This window comes from Psittacula echo (genome assembly GCF_963264785.1).
Source record: "Psittacula echo genome assembly, chromosome: 8".
Taxonomy (NCBI): domain Eukaryota; kingdom Metazoa; phylum Chordata; class Aves; order Psittaciformes; family Psittacidae; genus Psittacula; species Psittacula echo.
The window spans coordinates 7,357,812-7,374,289 of record NC_137744.1 but is presented as its reverse complement, the minus strand read 5'-3'; positions in this window follow the sequence as shown (position 1 = coordinate 7,374,289).

Here is a 16,478-nt window from a genome sequence, read left to right as displayed (position 1 = left end):
GATCCACACATCTATCCCCCGCACCTCTGCTCCCTTAACAGAAATTCCTTTTGTTAGGAGATTTCGACTTTCTAGGGAAAAATTTCCATTTTTGTGAGGTGTTGTGAACTGTTTTTACTACTTGTAATAACCATCCCAGGTCTGAGTATTCTTGTAATGCAATGCCATGCAGCAGAGAACCTGTCCACTTTATAGCTTTGCTCTCAATATTTGTTACTCATTGTTTTCTCATCTAAATGTACATTTGCAAGATGTGTGTAATGTCATTTTCAAAAAATAAAACTTGGTTTCAATATTTAGGCCGATAAAAACCTTTCTGATGCTTTTATTTGGCAGATGCGTGTTGACTGTGATGTGTGAATTACGGTGGTACTTGATCTTTTTGATTCATCAGCTTTCCCAGATTGGTCCCACTTGTACAGATGCAGAATTGTACAATCTGCCTGATTGAAATAGCCCAGCCTGTGTAAGACCCATGCTTTTGACTGAACGGATGAGCTCAGTGCGGGTCACGCATCGGAGATACAGGTACTGGCAGCTCTCTCCCTACCTACAGCATTTCAGTCAAAACCATGGAATCAAAATAGCAAGATGTGGCCCCCATCTGAACTCTGTCTTGGCATCCAGGGCCTGGGCAAGGCCCACACAGTCTCACATCAGCTTTGGGAAGTCTGGTGACATTTGAGATGCACTGTGTTTGTTCTGCCTTCCCACACAGGCCTGAAAAAGGTCCAAGTTCTTTCGCCGCTGCCCTGTCAGAACCACAGCGAAGACAATAGCATTCTTCCTTGTAAGCCCTGAAAAATGCTAATAAGGCTTAGACCTCTTCAGTTAATGATATGGTACAAGCCACTTTGCTGTTTGCTTTTGCTTCACAGCTGCAGAATTAAAAGTGAGTGTGGTGGTTGGCTCTGGCCATCCCTGCTGTAGAGTGGGCCGCTGAGCAAGAGCTCAGACTCTTCCCAGTGTTGCATGCTTGGATGGAGCCCTTTATCCCTTTCTCCCTGTGGGTACCACATGTCAGCCTAGAGGGGGCTGTGCTCTTTGCCCTCTAGATCCAGAGAAGGTGCTGTGCTGACTGGCAAACAGCATCGAGATGAACAACACATCGCCCCATGCCATAGAACACTGGCTCCCGCTTGTCCTGTGCTTGGACAGGCCAGAAGCAGCACATGCAGCACAGTTCTTTCTGCAGTGAAAGGCCACACTGAAAAAACAGCAGTTCCCAGAATAAAACCAGTAGAAGAAAACCACTCTAATAATAGCCTTTGCCTGAATGTGCATGAACTGAAACTGAAGCGAATGTTATCAGGAAAGCAGAATAAGTACTTCAGAAAATACTCTGCTTGTGTCTTTATGCACCCTGAGAGCAAACAAAGCACACTGGTGTCTTTTCTAGGGGCTTTTTAATGAGGTGAGGTCAATAGAAAAGAGGTAGTGCTCCTCCTGCTCATGTGAAATGCTCTGAAAATGGCAGATTTAAAACCCTCAACCGGCTGTGTGCATCTACCACAGCTATTCCAGAACTCTAGAGGAAACCTAGATGATGAGAGCGTGGCACCAACAACCAGCCCTGCAAACCAGTGGAAATGCTGCTGTTGTCTTACTATGAATCCCACTGACACATAGGCAACTACTCCAGATTTACAGCCATGTAAATGGGAGCAAAATTAAGCTTCCAAAGCCCAGCTCCTCATACAACAGCAAGGATCTCTACAGAAACGTACACTGGGTATCCCTGAGTATGTTTCATCTGAGCAGCGAAACACTGATTGTTTCCAGAAGGCCCAGATTCAAGTGCATTGGCCCTGTGCGGTGTCAGTTGTTTGGACTGGTTGGAAAACCTTTGCCTGGTCTCTTGACCTAATCACCATTACTTGATGCTTGGCCATTGCTGACTGTAGTCTGGCTCCAATCAGAGAAAACAGACTTTTTCCTGTCAGCTGTAAATGATCCAAGTCTTCTGTGGTGGTTGGCTTGGAATTGCAGTCTGAAATATGGCAGCCAGATCCATGGGTAACTGTCAGCTTAGCTCCAGAGATGCTGAACAGGAATGTAGCATCAACTCTCTAGCTCAGAGTAGTCATGTTTAATCTTTTCTGTAAATGAAACACCTTTCAAAGTCAACAAATCTAGATCATTTACATAGTCTCTCCTAAGGTCTGAGCTCTGCCCCTTGTCCTCCACTACAGCCATCTGCTCCCTCTCCCCAGCCTCCTGCAAATACAGGAAACGTCAGAGGTACAGCTTTCCATGCAAGCATCACCTTTGCCATAATGCCAGCCCTGCACATCTGCATATGGATGTGACTGTCCACTGGGAAAAGAGTCACAGTACAGCTGTTGGGGGGTTTAAAATAAAACACCAAATCCAAAAGGTTTAATTTTACAGCCCCAAAAGTAAATGAGAACTCAATGACTTGAAACTGCAGGTGCCCAGCCCTGTGTGTGCAATCTTGTTAGTATGTGAAATACTCCCCTGGGCTCTGCAGGGTGCCTCAAGCAACCAGATTCCTTGTGCTAGGTGTCTGTAAGTTTATCGACTGCATGTGTATAAGTGGACAGAAGTAACGTTTTATGGAGTATGTCTTCAATTACCACTGAAAGTAACAATGATCGTTCATTGTTAATCTCTATTCCTGATTCACAACTAGGTCTACTGAACTTAAAAATTCCCATCAATGTCTTATATAAATCTCTTCACCCTGAGATCCTGCAGTTGGTGCATCCAAGTGAGTGCTGGCAGTCAAACAGCTGTATGGAGTAGACTGGAATTGTTCCATCTGACAGCTGTGCTCCAGCCACAACGTCTGTGTCATCTTCTAATTTCAGTGCTCAGAGTCTGCTTTTAGCACCTACATACAGCCATGAGAAGCGCCATTAAGCCAGTTCAACCTTTATTCTTCCAGTCACTGTGAGAGAGTGACAGCAGGAAGGCAACAGGAGCTGAGGAGAAAGAGGTTATTTCCAAAGGTCCCTGGCAACACGTCAGGTTGGTGACACAGACTGTCACTCAGGCACTGCTTGGTAATGGTATGTGGAGACTGAAGAGGAGTTCAGATCACAAAATAATGCTCAGCATCTGTGTTCAGATCTTGGTCTTCAATGAGCCCAAGGCAACAAACCATGAGTTTGACCGTGTTCTTTCACTGTGTATCACAAAACCTTGTGATTTAAGAAGCTTCTGTCACCGCAGGCTGGCTGCCTGCTGCTCTCTAGACAACACATCAGTCAGTGCTTGTCCACCTTCTAAAGCAGAGATGTCCAAATGGATATGATCATTCATAACCATGGGGAAAGCCTCCAGAGGGCTGCAAGAACATGTCAGTGGTCTGAACACCCCAGCAGCACCACTTTAGTTCTATCAGTGCTTTATGCAAACACAGCCAAATGTAATCAGGCTGTAAATCATGATTCTTGCTATACTGCCTAGAAAGGTGACCAGCAACTACAGCAGGATGCAGCAATCAAACCTGCATTTTAAATTAACAGATGACCAGCCTGGCCTTTGCAGAACAATGCATTTATTCACCCAGGAAAGACAAATCTTTGGAAAATGCTGTCACAAATTGTTCATGCTTTAATTAACAAGTCCTCATCAGGGATGAAGATAACCACGAGATATGTGAGGGGAGGAACACACTTGATCTATAATGAAAGCAACTCTCAAATGAGGTCGCCCACCCATGTACTACTGTGTCCATGCAGCAGGAAGATGAGCCAAATGCAGTGAGGTGAGGCCAGGCTTTTGTAGCTCTGCAATGAATAGGTTGTGCTTTGAGCTGGGAGGGGAACCAAAAGGGGAGCTGCGTGCTGGAGAACTGGAGAATAAGGGCACACACGTCCTCCGGTGCCCTACTCAGAGCTCCTTTTAAACGCTAATTCCTTTATGCTAATGCCAAAGTACTGCAGAACAGGCTCCCAGGCACACATGGGCACGTACAGCATCCTCCTTGTGGCTTACTCCATTAAAGTAGAAACTAAAAACCACCTTTCTGTTCCCTTGGCATGGATTCAGACACAGAAGACCAAGCCCGCCCTTAAACCTTTAAATCTAGATAACTCAAGATACTCTGCTGCTGGTCAGAAAAGCACATCAGCTGCAACTCCTAAAAACATCAGGCAGTAGCACTAGGAAAAGAGTAATAAGCCCAGTAGGCTGTGGCTTGGGAGAGCTGGTTTCACTCCTCATGGGCCCACCATGTTCCTGTGTGACCAGAGGGGTCACCCAGGGCCACAGCCAACAACACACAGGGCAGATGGGCTTGGACTCTCCTTGGAGCTCAGGTGCCAGCAGGCAGGACAATCGCTGCTCCAGCCTCTGTGCAGAGCCGCACATGTGCAACCAGAATAGCCGCTAAGAGCTCGCAGGACCCGCGCTGTCAGCGGTGTTGAAGCGGGAATTGCTGGGGCAAGTGTTGTAACTGGGAGCAGTGTGCTGCATCCCGGGCTGTGAGCGACAGAGCAAACACGAGAGAATCCCCTTCCAGCTCCTCCTAACATATACGAGGCTTTGATCTATGCTCATTTCCAAGAGGGCTCAGCTGCTCAGATGGAGAAGTGAGAACAGATCAACCAGAGCGTTTTCCTCATGACCCTGAGACAGGAACGGCTTTATCCAAACCCCACAGAGAAACAAGAGTGCTACAGGCAAGGCTCTACATATTTAATGTCTACACAACACTCAGAATACAAATGGCAATTCAAAGAGAAGGAAACTCCTGTCTCCTGCAAGCTCCTCAGGGAGTTTTCTCTTCATGTGTGTTTTTCAGCATGACTGACGTCTGCCTGCACAACGGTAAATGGATCACAATTCCCGTGTGCCTCCCAAAACATCCCGCTGTCCCTGTGCCTGTCCCTGCGAGCTCCCAACCCCAGAGAACACCCGCCATGTCACCTGGGGGGAAAAACCCACCTCACCCACAGCATGCCCACGGACACAGCCGGCTGTGGAAGAGGAGCCAGCCTCTCCCTCCGGTCCCTGAGCACTGCTGAGCACCGCCTGCTCCCATACAACGTCCCCACAGCCAGGCCCAGGCTGAGGTGCGCTTCAGGACCGCCCGATGGGAGCTGCCCGCAGCACCCAGGGGACACCACGCACCTGAGGCGAACACCCCTCATCTCCGCACCGCGCCCACCACATCATGGCGGCGGCCGCTCTCGCACCGTTGGGCTAGGCCGCCACCTAGCGGTGCGCGGCGGCGCAGCCCGGGCCAGGCCCCGGTGAGGGCGGCGGAGCTCAGCCGTGGTGACCGCTCCGGGGCGAGCCTCGGGCCGTCGGCTCGATCGCCCTGCCCGAGCCCCCGCTGCTGCGCCGCGATGGGCAGAGCGTCCCTCGAGGCCGGGCTGGGGTCGGCTGCGGAAGGGTCTTCCCTCACAATCCCAGCCCTGAGCGCTCCAGGGCAGCAGGAGAGCGATGAAGCTGCGAGCAGTGTCCTTGATTAACTCGCAGGTGCTCAGGGCTCCCAGGTGGGAGGTGTGGGCTGCCCTTACCCATCCTCCCAGAGCTGAGTGCAGTCCCCTCAGCGCAGCCATGATCCTGTTCCAGCCGAGCCGGGCCGCATCCCTCGCTTTACAGAGGAGCGGCTCCCGCGGATCGCCCTGCCCGGAGAGGAGGTGTCGGTGTCGGTGTCGGTGTCGGTGTCGGTGTCGGTGTCGGTGTCGGTGTCGGTGCGTACCCACGGGCTCACAGGGGTTCGCAGGTCGCAGCCATAGTGCTCCTCCGGTGGGCACAAAGCTGGCCTCTCGCTGCGGAGGAGCTGTTTTGTGGCCGGGGCCTGCGGGAGGGCTGTGCTCTGAAGGGTTCATAGCACAGGCAGATCTGTATTTGCCCTGAGGCCGTTCCCTCGGGCTGTGTCCGCTCTGGTGCCACACTCCTCTGCTCCTCAGTCCCCTCAGGCAGCCTGCCTCCAAGTAACTCCGAACACCCGCCTCAAATCTTGTCCTGCCAGGGGACCTGAGAGATGGCAATGCTGCCTTGCTTTCCCATGCTTGATTTGTGGTCTCTGAGCTGCAGAATTTGGCCTTTTATGTCTGAAGGTTTAGAACTTTCAATTATGATTGTGGTTCAGGCTGCTGGGGGTAAGTCCTGCCCTGTACACTCAGTGGGCAAAAAGCTTCTCTGTAGCTAGGGGCAAAGCACAGCCCTGAGCACTTCCGGGCAACAGGAGGGTGATGAAGCTGCGAGCTTCTGTGCCCTCCATTTTAGGGATTGTCTCAGTGCTGTGCAGATCAGTCCTGGACTGGTCCCTCACACCAATCTCTTCTGTCATTTATGCTATGGAAGAAAGCATTGAAATCCCAAGGTGAAAGGGATGAGTGATTTGGTTTCAAACGCTGCTGTTGAGCAGACTCAGACTTTAGCTGGGTACATGACTTTTGGTAAGTTTCGGTTAGTTTTCAGATTCTGCCCCTGGGGCTCTTCTCTGTACAAAACTGCTTATAGTGGAAAGAGTACAGTGAACATGTAAGATTGAAGTAGAATCTCTGCTGGAAACCACCTAATGTTTTATTAACAAAGCGCCCCATGAGTTAGGTGCATAACAGATGAACGTAGCTCTGGTGGGATGTGAGGACCTAACTGTGGAGTGTATTTGCAAGGTGATGGGCAGGGTGCTGGAGGGCACTGCCTGGGTCAGAACAGCCCCTCCTAGTCTCTGGAAGCCATGTAATGAGCCCGGCTATAGCACAGGCTGTGTCCTCTCCACAGCTGTAGGTGATTCTGCATTAGGCACAGATGTGAGTGAAGCAACGTGATTCTGCATTAGGCACAGCTGTGCGTGAAGCAACGTGATGAGGCCAAGTGCTGTAGCCCAGCCTGTGCTGCCCTGGGGTGGGCTGCAGGGCCTGAGGAGTGGCTGCGCTCGAGGACTGAGGGGTGCTGGGTTTGCTGGTGGGTACAGGGTTATGCAGATGGTAAGGTGTCCCCTTGCAGGGAAGAGCATGTATTTACGGATGGGTCCTGAGCGTGGGATGCAGAGCTGGATGCTGAATGTACAGATGTATGGGAGCCTTGTGAAGAAGCAAGTTCTGTTGTTGACTTGCACTGTGATGTGTCTTTACCCAATGGGCCAGCTCTGTCTCTTATTTGCCCGCTGAGGGTGCTGGTGTGAGTGAGGTTTGGAAAACAGCCAGTCTAGAGCAGGGGAGAGTGTGATGGGGCCTTGCTCTGTGGGGTGTTAGCAGGCTGTGAGATAGCAATCAGGCACACCTGGAGATGCAGCACAGTTGTTGATGTGTAATTAATCTGCCCTGTTTTCCATACAAAAAAAAGAATATAAATGCCTGCAACGAGCCTAAAGGACTGTGTAATGATGATGCTCAGGACACCTCCAACAGGGAAGCTAAAGGCTGCTGGGAACATCCAGGGATTTCTGGTACTATGTTGTAAGGTTAGACTGTGCACAGTATGTGAGACCTCTTTCCAGACCACAGCAGTCTGTGTGAGTATGTCCTGGCTGAATTATAAGCATTTTCTGCTGTGGTTCTCCAGTGAGACCAGAGCTATTTGGGTGCCACCAATGTGGCTCATCCTGCTGCCTGTCTAAAGGAATTCCTCTTTCTGAAAAGACTTCCAACAGGAGCTCCTCCTCAGTTCAGACAAATTGCATACAGTTCTTGGATTACACCACCAGATTTAATACTCGTATGACAAAGTTCTCCTGGTGGTGTTCCACGCCGGATCAAAGGCAGCTACTGTGAGAACACAACTATGTAAACTGCGAATATTTATTATCAGCTCGCACAAAGTGGAATTCTGTTGAACTCACGTGGGATTTTTCATGTTGTTCTCCCAACTGTGCCCATGAATCACAGCGTGCGTGGTATATATAGGCGGACGTCAGCTTTTTATTATGATTTAAACTCCAGTCTACTTACTCAATCATGAATTGAAAACACATGGCTTTAGTATGTAGGGCTTTTTTATTCATTAAGTGTTAAAACTCTAGTGGCGGATTCCAGGGACTTTCTGTCCAGATTTCAAAGGAAGTGGGGTAAGTGCTGTATAGGAGAGCAGAGTCCTGCAGCGAACCTTGTAGTACAGAAGTTTATGATACTGCTTAACATTTCATCTTCAGAGTATTTTCTGGATGTAACTCATCCCCTGACAGCCAAACTTCTTTAGGCAAAAAGATGTGCTGAATGGCGAGGTTTGGGAGAAGGAGTGGGCCTATTTTTAAGCTTAGATTGGTTAGGCTAAAATAAAGGGGACTAAATAGAGGAAGCAAATTAGAGAGACTTTGGAACTATTGGTACCTGTGTGAGATTTTGTAATGTATTCTGAAATAGTGCTGATTCAGAAATTGGACTGCATTTACTAAAATATAAATGAAAGCCATATAGGGGTAAAACAAAGGTGTTATAATCCTCAAATGAGGAAAAAAAATCATGTCAAATTAATTCACCTGAAAGGAAATTGGGACTGAGTAGGGCATGGAGAGAAGCTTATTTCACCAAACTATTTCTTAATGAGAATTTATTTTTATCTTTTCTTATTTTGCCATGGCAAAAAGGAAAGTATTTTCTGGGTTCTAAACTATGTTGCTACCCCCGTGAAGTGTTACATCTCCTGTTATGAGCACAGCTTGAGAAGCAAGATGGGACGAGTGCCTGTGTGAGGATGGGCAGGTTCATGGAGGATCAGAGGTGGAGAGCTGGTTCAGTGCTGCACAGCCCAGGAGCCGCTCAGCCTCCTGGGGGCTGAGCCTGGAGACCTCTGGAGTCTCTTCTGTTGCTTCTTCTCATTCAGGTTGCTTCCCCCTCCATAGGTGACATGGAACAGCAAAATTGGGCAGTTCTAGACTGTGAACAGTCAAGGCAGGACCAAGTGTACAAGAGGTGTCCCTGAGGCTGCTGCAGGCTTGTCTCTGCACTTAGGGTCGAGGGCACAAAGCCACCCATTGGGTTTTGCTGCATCTTCTGGTCTGCAGAACCCCATTGTGCTGTGAGTCCTACAGAAGCTGTGTGTTTCCTCTCCACAGCCTGGACGGGCCGTTGTCGGGACACACAGAGGCAGAGGCATTGATGCTGGCTTTATGCAAGTGAGGAACAGCGTGCAGCCTAATAAGGAATATAACTTTTTCATGGTGCACATTAATCTGCCCTGTTTTCCATACAAAAAATGATGCCTGCAGCTCTTGCCAAACAGCCTTGCCTCATCTCCTCCTTTAAAAGTTCATTCACAGTTACTGCCACAGTTGCAGCTAGGAAGCAGTTTCCTGGGAGTAAACAAGGCTGCATTTTGGGTCAGCTCTGAGGGTTTCCATAACTCGCCTCTGGAAGGGTCATCCCAACACACACCCCCCTGGTGATGTGATCTTGGTACAGTCCAAAGAGTTCCAGGTTAAGAAGCCGAGGGGATCTTTGCTTGCAGGAGTGCCTCTGGAGTTTGATGTGCCTCTGAGCAGGGACAGACCTCAGCCAGGTAAGTGCAGAGGTAGCCTGAAAACCGGGATTTACTTGATCTTCACCTTTATCACCAGGATGAAAACTCTGCTTTACTTGTAATGAGCACTTCAGCCAGTGCAGAGAGAAAATGCTTTCGTCTACTGCAGTAATGTACCTTGCGTTCAGAAAGTGGCATCGCAACTTAACTGTGTGTGAACTCTGAGCCAAGAGCTCATCGTGATTTATTGCAAAAGCATGGCTGCTCTCATTCCTTCTGCGATAACTGATCTGATGTTAGGCTTCTCTCTGACAGTTACACTGAATAAAGGGGCTGGGCTGATGAAGGGTGATTTGATCTTGGTGCTCGTATAATTCCATTCTCCATGCTGTCTCTTATCTCCCAAAATACTGTCAGTTCTTGCTGAGGATTCTTTTGTGGTGAAATTCAAGTGGGAATTTAACTACTTCTTTATTGTTGTTCTTGTGAAAGAGATTTTTATACTGTGTCTAAAATAATAGATAAGTGGATACATAAAATAATGGAGTGGCCTGATAGGAATTACCCATTAATTTGCAAGCATAATATTTTTTAAACTGACTCTGAAGAAAAGGCAGAATGGAAGGATACTGGGATTCTGAAGATAGTTGTTTCCTGAGGTTTCAGCACAAAAGCTTGGCTTGAGTGAATTAGCTGACATTGCTAAGCATTCGCTTTAGAGCTTGTAACAGATCGCTTGACTTGGCTTAATGTTAATTGTAACAATTGGCATCTATTCTACAAAGCTACTTTTTTTTAAAGTTCAAAACTGGAATTGTACCTCTGTAGTTAGCTGCAGATCTGGCTGGTCTTGAAGCTGTGGTGGAAGGCACTCGAGGGTAAATCTTACTTGAAGTGTGCAGATACCTGTGCACTTTGGAGAACCCTCTCTACCTGCACCTTATTTAACATGTGTCCCACAGCCACTTTGTATCCTCACTAAAAGGAGAGACAGTTAAGCTAAAGGATCAAGCTGTTCTACGACTGTATCCTGTGCAATGCACACAGCCTGACACAGGACACCTTTCACTAGAGAAACATAAGTGGCAGCATAAAATGAGCAAGTGGCAAGTCCTGAGGTGGAAATGACCACTGTAAGTGCTTGCTTCTGAGACCTGTTGACAAGGCAGCATGTGCTCACAGTGCTGACACATGGTTGTTTAGAACAGCATTTTAATCCTGCTTGTTAACTGCAGGTGAATGTGCACGTGTTGATCTGTAGTGCTGTGTGTTCATCCTTGTACTCTCACTCTGGCTGCTCTTGGAGTCAGAGACCCTCAGAGTCCAGATGCACAGAGAGTTTGGGACTTCCGAGTGCTGCCTGAGATCTAACAATGGACTTGAGCATCTGCAGTGGGGACAGAGGCCAACTGCCAGGGCTAAGATGTAGTCTAAAAAACTTGATTAAAGCCACCACTTTAATGCCCAAGCTGTAAAGTGCCACATATGGCTATAGTTTGTGGACTTGGTGTGCCTTTAACTTACACATGCTCACTACAACAGAGCTGCTCGGTGCACTGTGGGTTTCCACTTGTGGCTGCCAAGCAAGTTGTGTCCCTAGCTGAGCCCCTTGGGGTCTTGGTGCAAGAGCCCTCCTAGCAGTTTGCTTGCTGTGTGTGGACAGGACCAAGCCCCCCACAAAACACACTTGTAAAAAACCCCACTTTTCTAACTTGGTTGAAGGCAGCAGGGCAGTATGTGCTGCTGCTTGGCAGGAGTAGCCTCCGCCTGAGAGCACTCACACTATAGTAATTATTTGGTGTGAGCAGAGGCAAAATTCTGCTCTGCTGCTGACTCCATTCCCTTTTAAATCTTTGCCTTTGCCCAAAGGGAGAGAGAAAAAATGGTTTAAAGTTATTTCATAGGTGACTGCACTGGGATGAACTCACTGGAAAGGCAAGGAGAGGAGAGAGGGAGTAAAGCCAAAGTTTACCCTCTTTGAGTGTGTTCTGCCAGGACTTTGAGTAGTTTTGACCATGAAATCACCATTTTACCACTGAGTAATCTCATGCACACATGGGTGTTGATTTTGCTCAGTTTTCAAGCTGATCTTCAGTGAGACCTGAAGGAAAAGCCTGGTTAAACACCATGATGTTGCAGTACAAGTGCTGTGATTGATTTAATTGTAGGAAAGCTTTGGTTTATAGCCAGATGATTCTGCCAGTCCATGAGGCTGCCCGTGACAGCAAACAGGTTGTGTCCAGTCATGTTTCTGTTGCCCAGTTAGTCTCCCCTGCTCAGAAGTGATAAGATATGGGCAGATACTCTCGGATGAAAATGTGAGAGTTTTCCTCTCAATTTTAATGCTAAGTATGGCAAAAACTGCACAGCAGGGTGTTGGCACCTTCGTGCTTCTGTGAGAAGACAAATGCTTTTGTCTCCTTCCCTTAGCCAATTCTTGAGCTGAGCTAGATGGAGAAACCTTTATATGCCTGTAAAAAATGCCATAAAGTAGTCAAATTAACCTTATTTTGTTGAAAAATCCAAAAGCTGGGTGGGAGAAGGGCTAATGCTGCACAAGCATGGTATCCCCAGAGCATGCAATAAGCCTCAGTATTTCATCCAAGCAGGAAGAGCACTGCCATCCAAAACAACTGAGAAGCTCTGGGGCTACAGTTGTTAATACTGGACTGGGTGCTATTAAATTATCCTGTGCAGCAAATTTGATCCAAATTGAGTATGTTCTTACTAATGTAATTGCATAGTCACACAGTACAGGTTTAATACTGACTATACTTTTATTTTGGCTTATGCAGAAGGAGAGGATACCTGATCCAGCATAAAGACTCCCAGTGCAGTTAGTGTATTGAGCTGCTTAAAGAACTTGAATGAGCACATTCTTCCAGTAGCGATGCTCTGTGCTATGGGGAGGGATGAACCTGATGCATCAGTAGCAGTGGAACAGCCAAGGTCATGGAACCTCAGTGTGTATGCAGTGGAAGCGTTTCAGCTGCTTTAAATTCCCCCCACTCTTAATACAAACTTGCCAAGTCACTGTTTTGTAAAGACCTGTGGCCATCCTGCATGGTAAGAGAAGGGAGTAACCTTTCCCAGCTGGAGCCCTGGATGTGTCTTTAATTAGTTTCATGGAAAAGCAGTTCAGAGTAATTTAAAGCTTTTGGCTGCCGGGCTGCTTTTTGGGAAGCACCCGCTGATGATTGCTCTGAAGCAAGCTATGGTTTGAAGGAAGAGATGTTTAGGAAAATACTAAACTATGTTTGCAAACAGTTAAATACTTGAATCCCTGTTTTGCTGTCGCAGTCCAAACACTGGCTTTGAGGTTTGGAGATAAATCTGCTCAGAAAGAGCAGAGTTTAGAGTTAGGAGGGTTTTATGTGTTGTCAAGAGAAGCACAAATGCAGTTACAAAAGAGAAACCCAAGAACCATGTGTTGGTGGTTATTATTGGTAAGGCTACTGTTTGCATGAAACAAAAGCAAGGTTGGTATCTGCAAATGGATAGTAATCTTTAAAACTGGGATGCTGTCCCAGAGCATGGCATGCGTTTTGTGTGTCCTTTCTGACATCCTTCTGTGGTCTTCCCAGATGGGGGCTTCTGGAACAGCAGGAGTGTGGTTGTGAGGCTGGGATGTGCTCAAGATTGGACAGTTTCATCTCAGTATCCACTTGCTGGAAGAAGCAGTTTCATGTTCAAAGCTGTGCTCAACTGTAGCCTTAAATACTGGCTGCTAACACACTTTGTCCTTTCAGTCCTGGTGCTGTGCAGGGAAATTCCTTTGAGCCCTGCAGCTGGACAGAAAAGTGGGGTGTGTGATAAAATGTATGTGTTTGCAAGGCTCCAGGCTCTTCCTTGAAGAGGAGTTCCTTGGGGACAGAGGGTTCACTGCAGCTGCTTGGCAGTGCTTTTGGGACTGAAAGTGCTGGTTTTCATTAAGGCAAACCCAGCTCTGTGCTGGGTTCCTCCTGTAGGGATTGTAGCAGGAGGGATGGGTTTGCATGCAAGCTAGCTGGCTGCTGAGGGGTGCTCTTAAGAGCTGCGGTAGCTCCTTTCTCTTACTTTACCCTGTGAGTCTCGTAGCTACACAGAGTAACAAAAATGGGCTGAGATTACTTCTGTTGGGTTTTGTGTGGTCATTGCATGAATTTAATGGCAGTGAGGATGTGATTTCCCCCTCGCGCCTGTCTGGACCGTTAAGTCAGTCCTGTTTGTTGTGGATCTTCTATGTTGCAGCTGGGGAAGAGAAAGGTTAAAACAGGAAAATGTGAGTGTAATGAAATACTGTTGGGTAGTGGAAATAATCCTTGCTGCTCATCTTAATGTGCTTGTGAAGAACTGGATTTCCAGTGAATGTCCCTTTAAGTTAAGGCTGCTAATAATGCCAGGAGCTGGTATTTGCCACTGTGTTGAATGTGATTTAGCCTTACTCTTGCTGGCTGTGACAGGGGAAGCATCTCTGAGTATTAACTGTAAGTAAAAATGAAACACTGCTGTTGTCAGGCTGAGGAGGGGACTCTGCAAGTAGAGCCTGATTGAAAGGGGACCTGCACTTTCTTGTCTTTGCTGTTCTGCTGAAACCCCTTTTCTGATTAAGGCCGGAATTTCACTGGAAAAAGAGAGGGTCAGGGAAACACTTTAAAGCTCGGTGGTTGAAAGCAGAGAGACGTGGGACCTGCTGTGCTGCTGATATCCAGGGGGATTGCTGTAGAAACATTGGGGTCTGCTGCCTGGAGAGGTGAAGTGCTGAGGAGCTCAGCTCAGAGGCTGGGAAAGACAAAAGCAGATCTGTAGTTGTATATGGTAGGGGAAATAAACCAAACCCACAAGAGCAGCGACCTGTAGAGCTGTTCGGGGGGGGGGGTGTCCCTTTCCTTTCTCTTCTGTGCCTCCCCTGGAGTGGTGCCTTTCTCTCTGCAGAGCAGTAGAGGGTTTCCAAACTGGGGGGTATTTTTAGACCGTGCTCCATGGCCCTCCTTACGCTGAGCACAGCTCACTGTATCACATGATGGCACAGGGAGCCCTGCAAAGAGCCACTGCCAAGCCCTGCTTGGTGTTTCCTCGGAGCAGCTGTGTGCTATGTCAGCCCAAGCAGAGGTAAATCTGTTGGGTACAGAGCAGATGTGAACCCGAGAAAGGAGGAGGCCGCGTGGTTCTTAGTTTTGACGTTCAGCTGAGGGTCAAAAACTGGGAGCTGCTTCAAAACTGAACCTTGGAGTGGGAGCCTGGTGCCCGCTGCCTGTCTCAGCCAGGTTAGGCCACGTCCTGGTAGGTGAACACCCCAGGAGAGGAGGTTCTCAGCTGTGGTCCTCCATCCTCAGTGCTCAAACCGGGAGGCTGTTGTAGAGAAACTGCATTTCTCTTTTTTCCTGTGGACTTCCCAACACAAAAAAGAGACTTCTGTTGTGTTTCCGAAGGATGGGTTTGTGTTCCTGCTGGTTCACCAGGTGATGGTAGGACTGCAGCTCCAGAGCTCGGTGTTTCCTGGGTGGATGCAAAGCAGTGAACAGCCAGGCTGGGCAGCCCTGGGACCAGAGGCTCTTTCCAAGACACACACTTAGGATGGCACAGGAAGCCTGGAGAAGCGCAGGCTAACAGCCTGGCAGGAGAAGCCTCCTCCTTGCCAGCATTCTCCTTGGTGAGCACTGCCCTGTGGAGCCCAGGGTGAGGCAGGGAGCAGCTTCATTTCGTGTGCTGTGCTTTATGACCACATTCTGTGCATTGCTTTGAGACTGACCATTGTGCAATGGGGTGTTAATCCTGGAAGGACACACGTTCCAATCCATCAGATAGAAGGGGAGAAAGGGCAGGGAAATGAGATCATTGAAGACCATGAATTAGGCAGTGACAGCTGAAAACCTTGTATATCTTGAAAATAGGCTCAGTTTAGAATGTTAGTTGGCAAAGGGGGAATTGTTCATAAGCAGGAATGCCAGTTACCATGAAATAATCTAGAGCCCACCCAAATTAGCCACACTTACTTTGTCCCTGTGCTATCTCTGTATAATTGAGAAGTTGCTCTGCACTTGAGTTTGAAGAACTGGTTTGTGGGGGAAAGCAGGTCTATTTGCCTTGTCTTTCAAGACATCTGCCAAGTGAGATGCCTTGTGACTGCCTTTTTTGAGGGAGATAATTTACAAGAAAATGCCCTTAAGAAAAAGGGAATTGCTAAAATTAACATTTACTGCTGGATTTCTTGCCCTGAGAAAGGATGGAGAATGAACTGGCATTTGAAGATTTGGCTGGTTGAAATATCAAGAATAAACTGGTTTTTGTCCTATCTCTTTGGCCTGTAAAATTCTGCTGATAGAAATCATGTGGTACTTACACTTATGTGTAGATTACTCTGCGTGTGGTTTAGGAGGCTTTGGAATAGGTGCAAGAATGGCAACACTCTCCTCATTCCCATGAATAAAGGCATGACAGCAGCATTTGTCATCCTTGAAGGACCATCTAATTTATTTTGGGGCACGAGTGAAATGGGGTGAGAGAAGAGAGGGATGGTGTTCAAGCCATCCTTAGGATATTTTGGCCATAGTAGCTTTCACTCACAAGAAAAAAGGACCACAATAGATGTGATATTTCCAAGTGTTCCTCATTATTCTTCTGTCTTTTTCCTGTTGTGCTCACATGCCTGGAAAGGCTTGTGCCCAGCTTGGTTTAGTTTTCTGCAAATTTATGGAATCTCATCCAGTTCATGCTGCAAGTGGCTCAAGGAGCGTGAGCTGAGATCACTACAACAGCACACAGCAAGTAGGCTGATAGGACAATGTGATGCTGTGCTCCATTGCATGCATGTTGTTTAATTCTGATGATCTGACATCAGGACAAACTGTGTTTGTCTTCTATTGCTGCAGATAACTCAAGGAAGGGGAGATACATCTCTAATCTGTGGTGGGAAAGGAAGAGGAAAGGAATTGACATACAGGAGTGTTCCAAACAGAGTAAGTTCAGATACTCCATTTTCTCCCTTGAATTATAAGTAGCATCCCTTACGTCCCCCAGACTTCAAACTATGCTGAATGATATCTGCAGTTGATTTCTGATCTGCAGAATGTCTTTAAGTAGTTTATTCGAGCTGTGTGGCTATGACCAAAAAC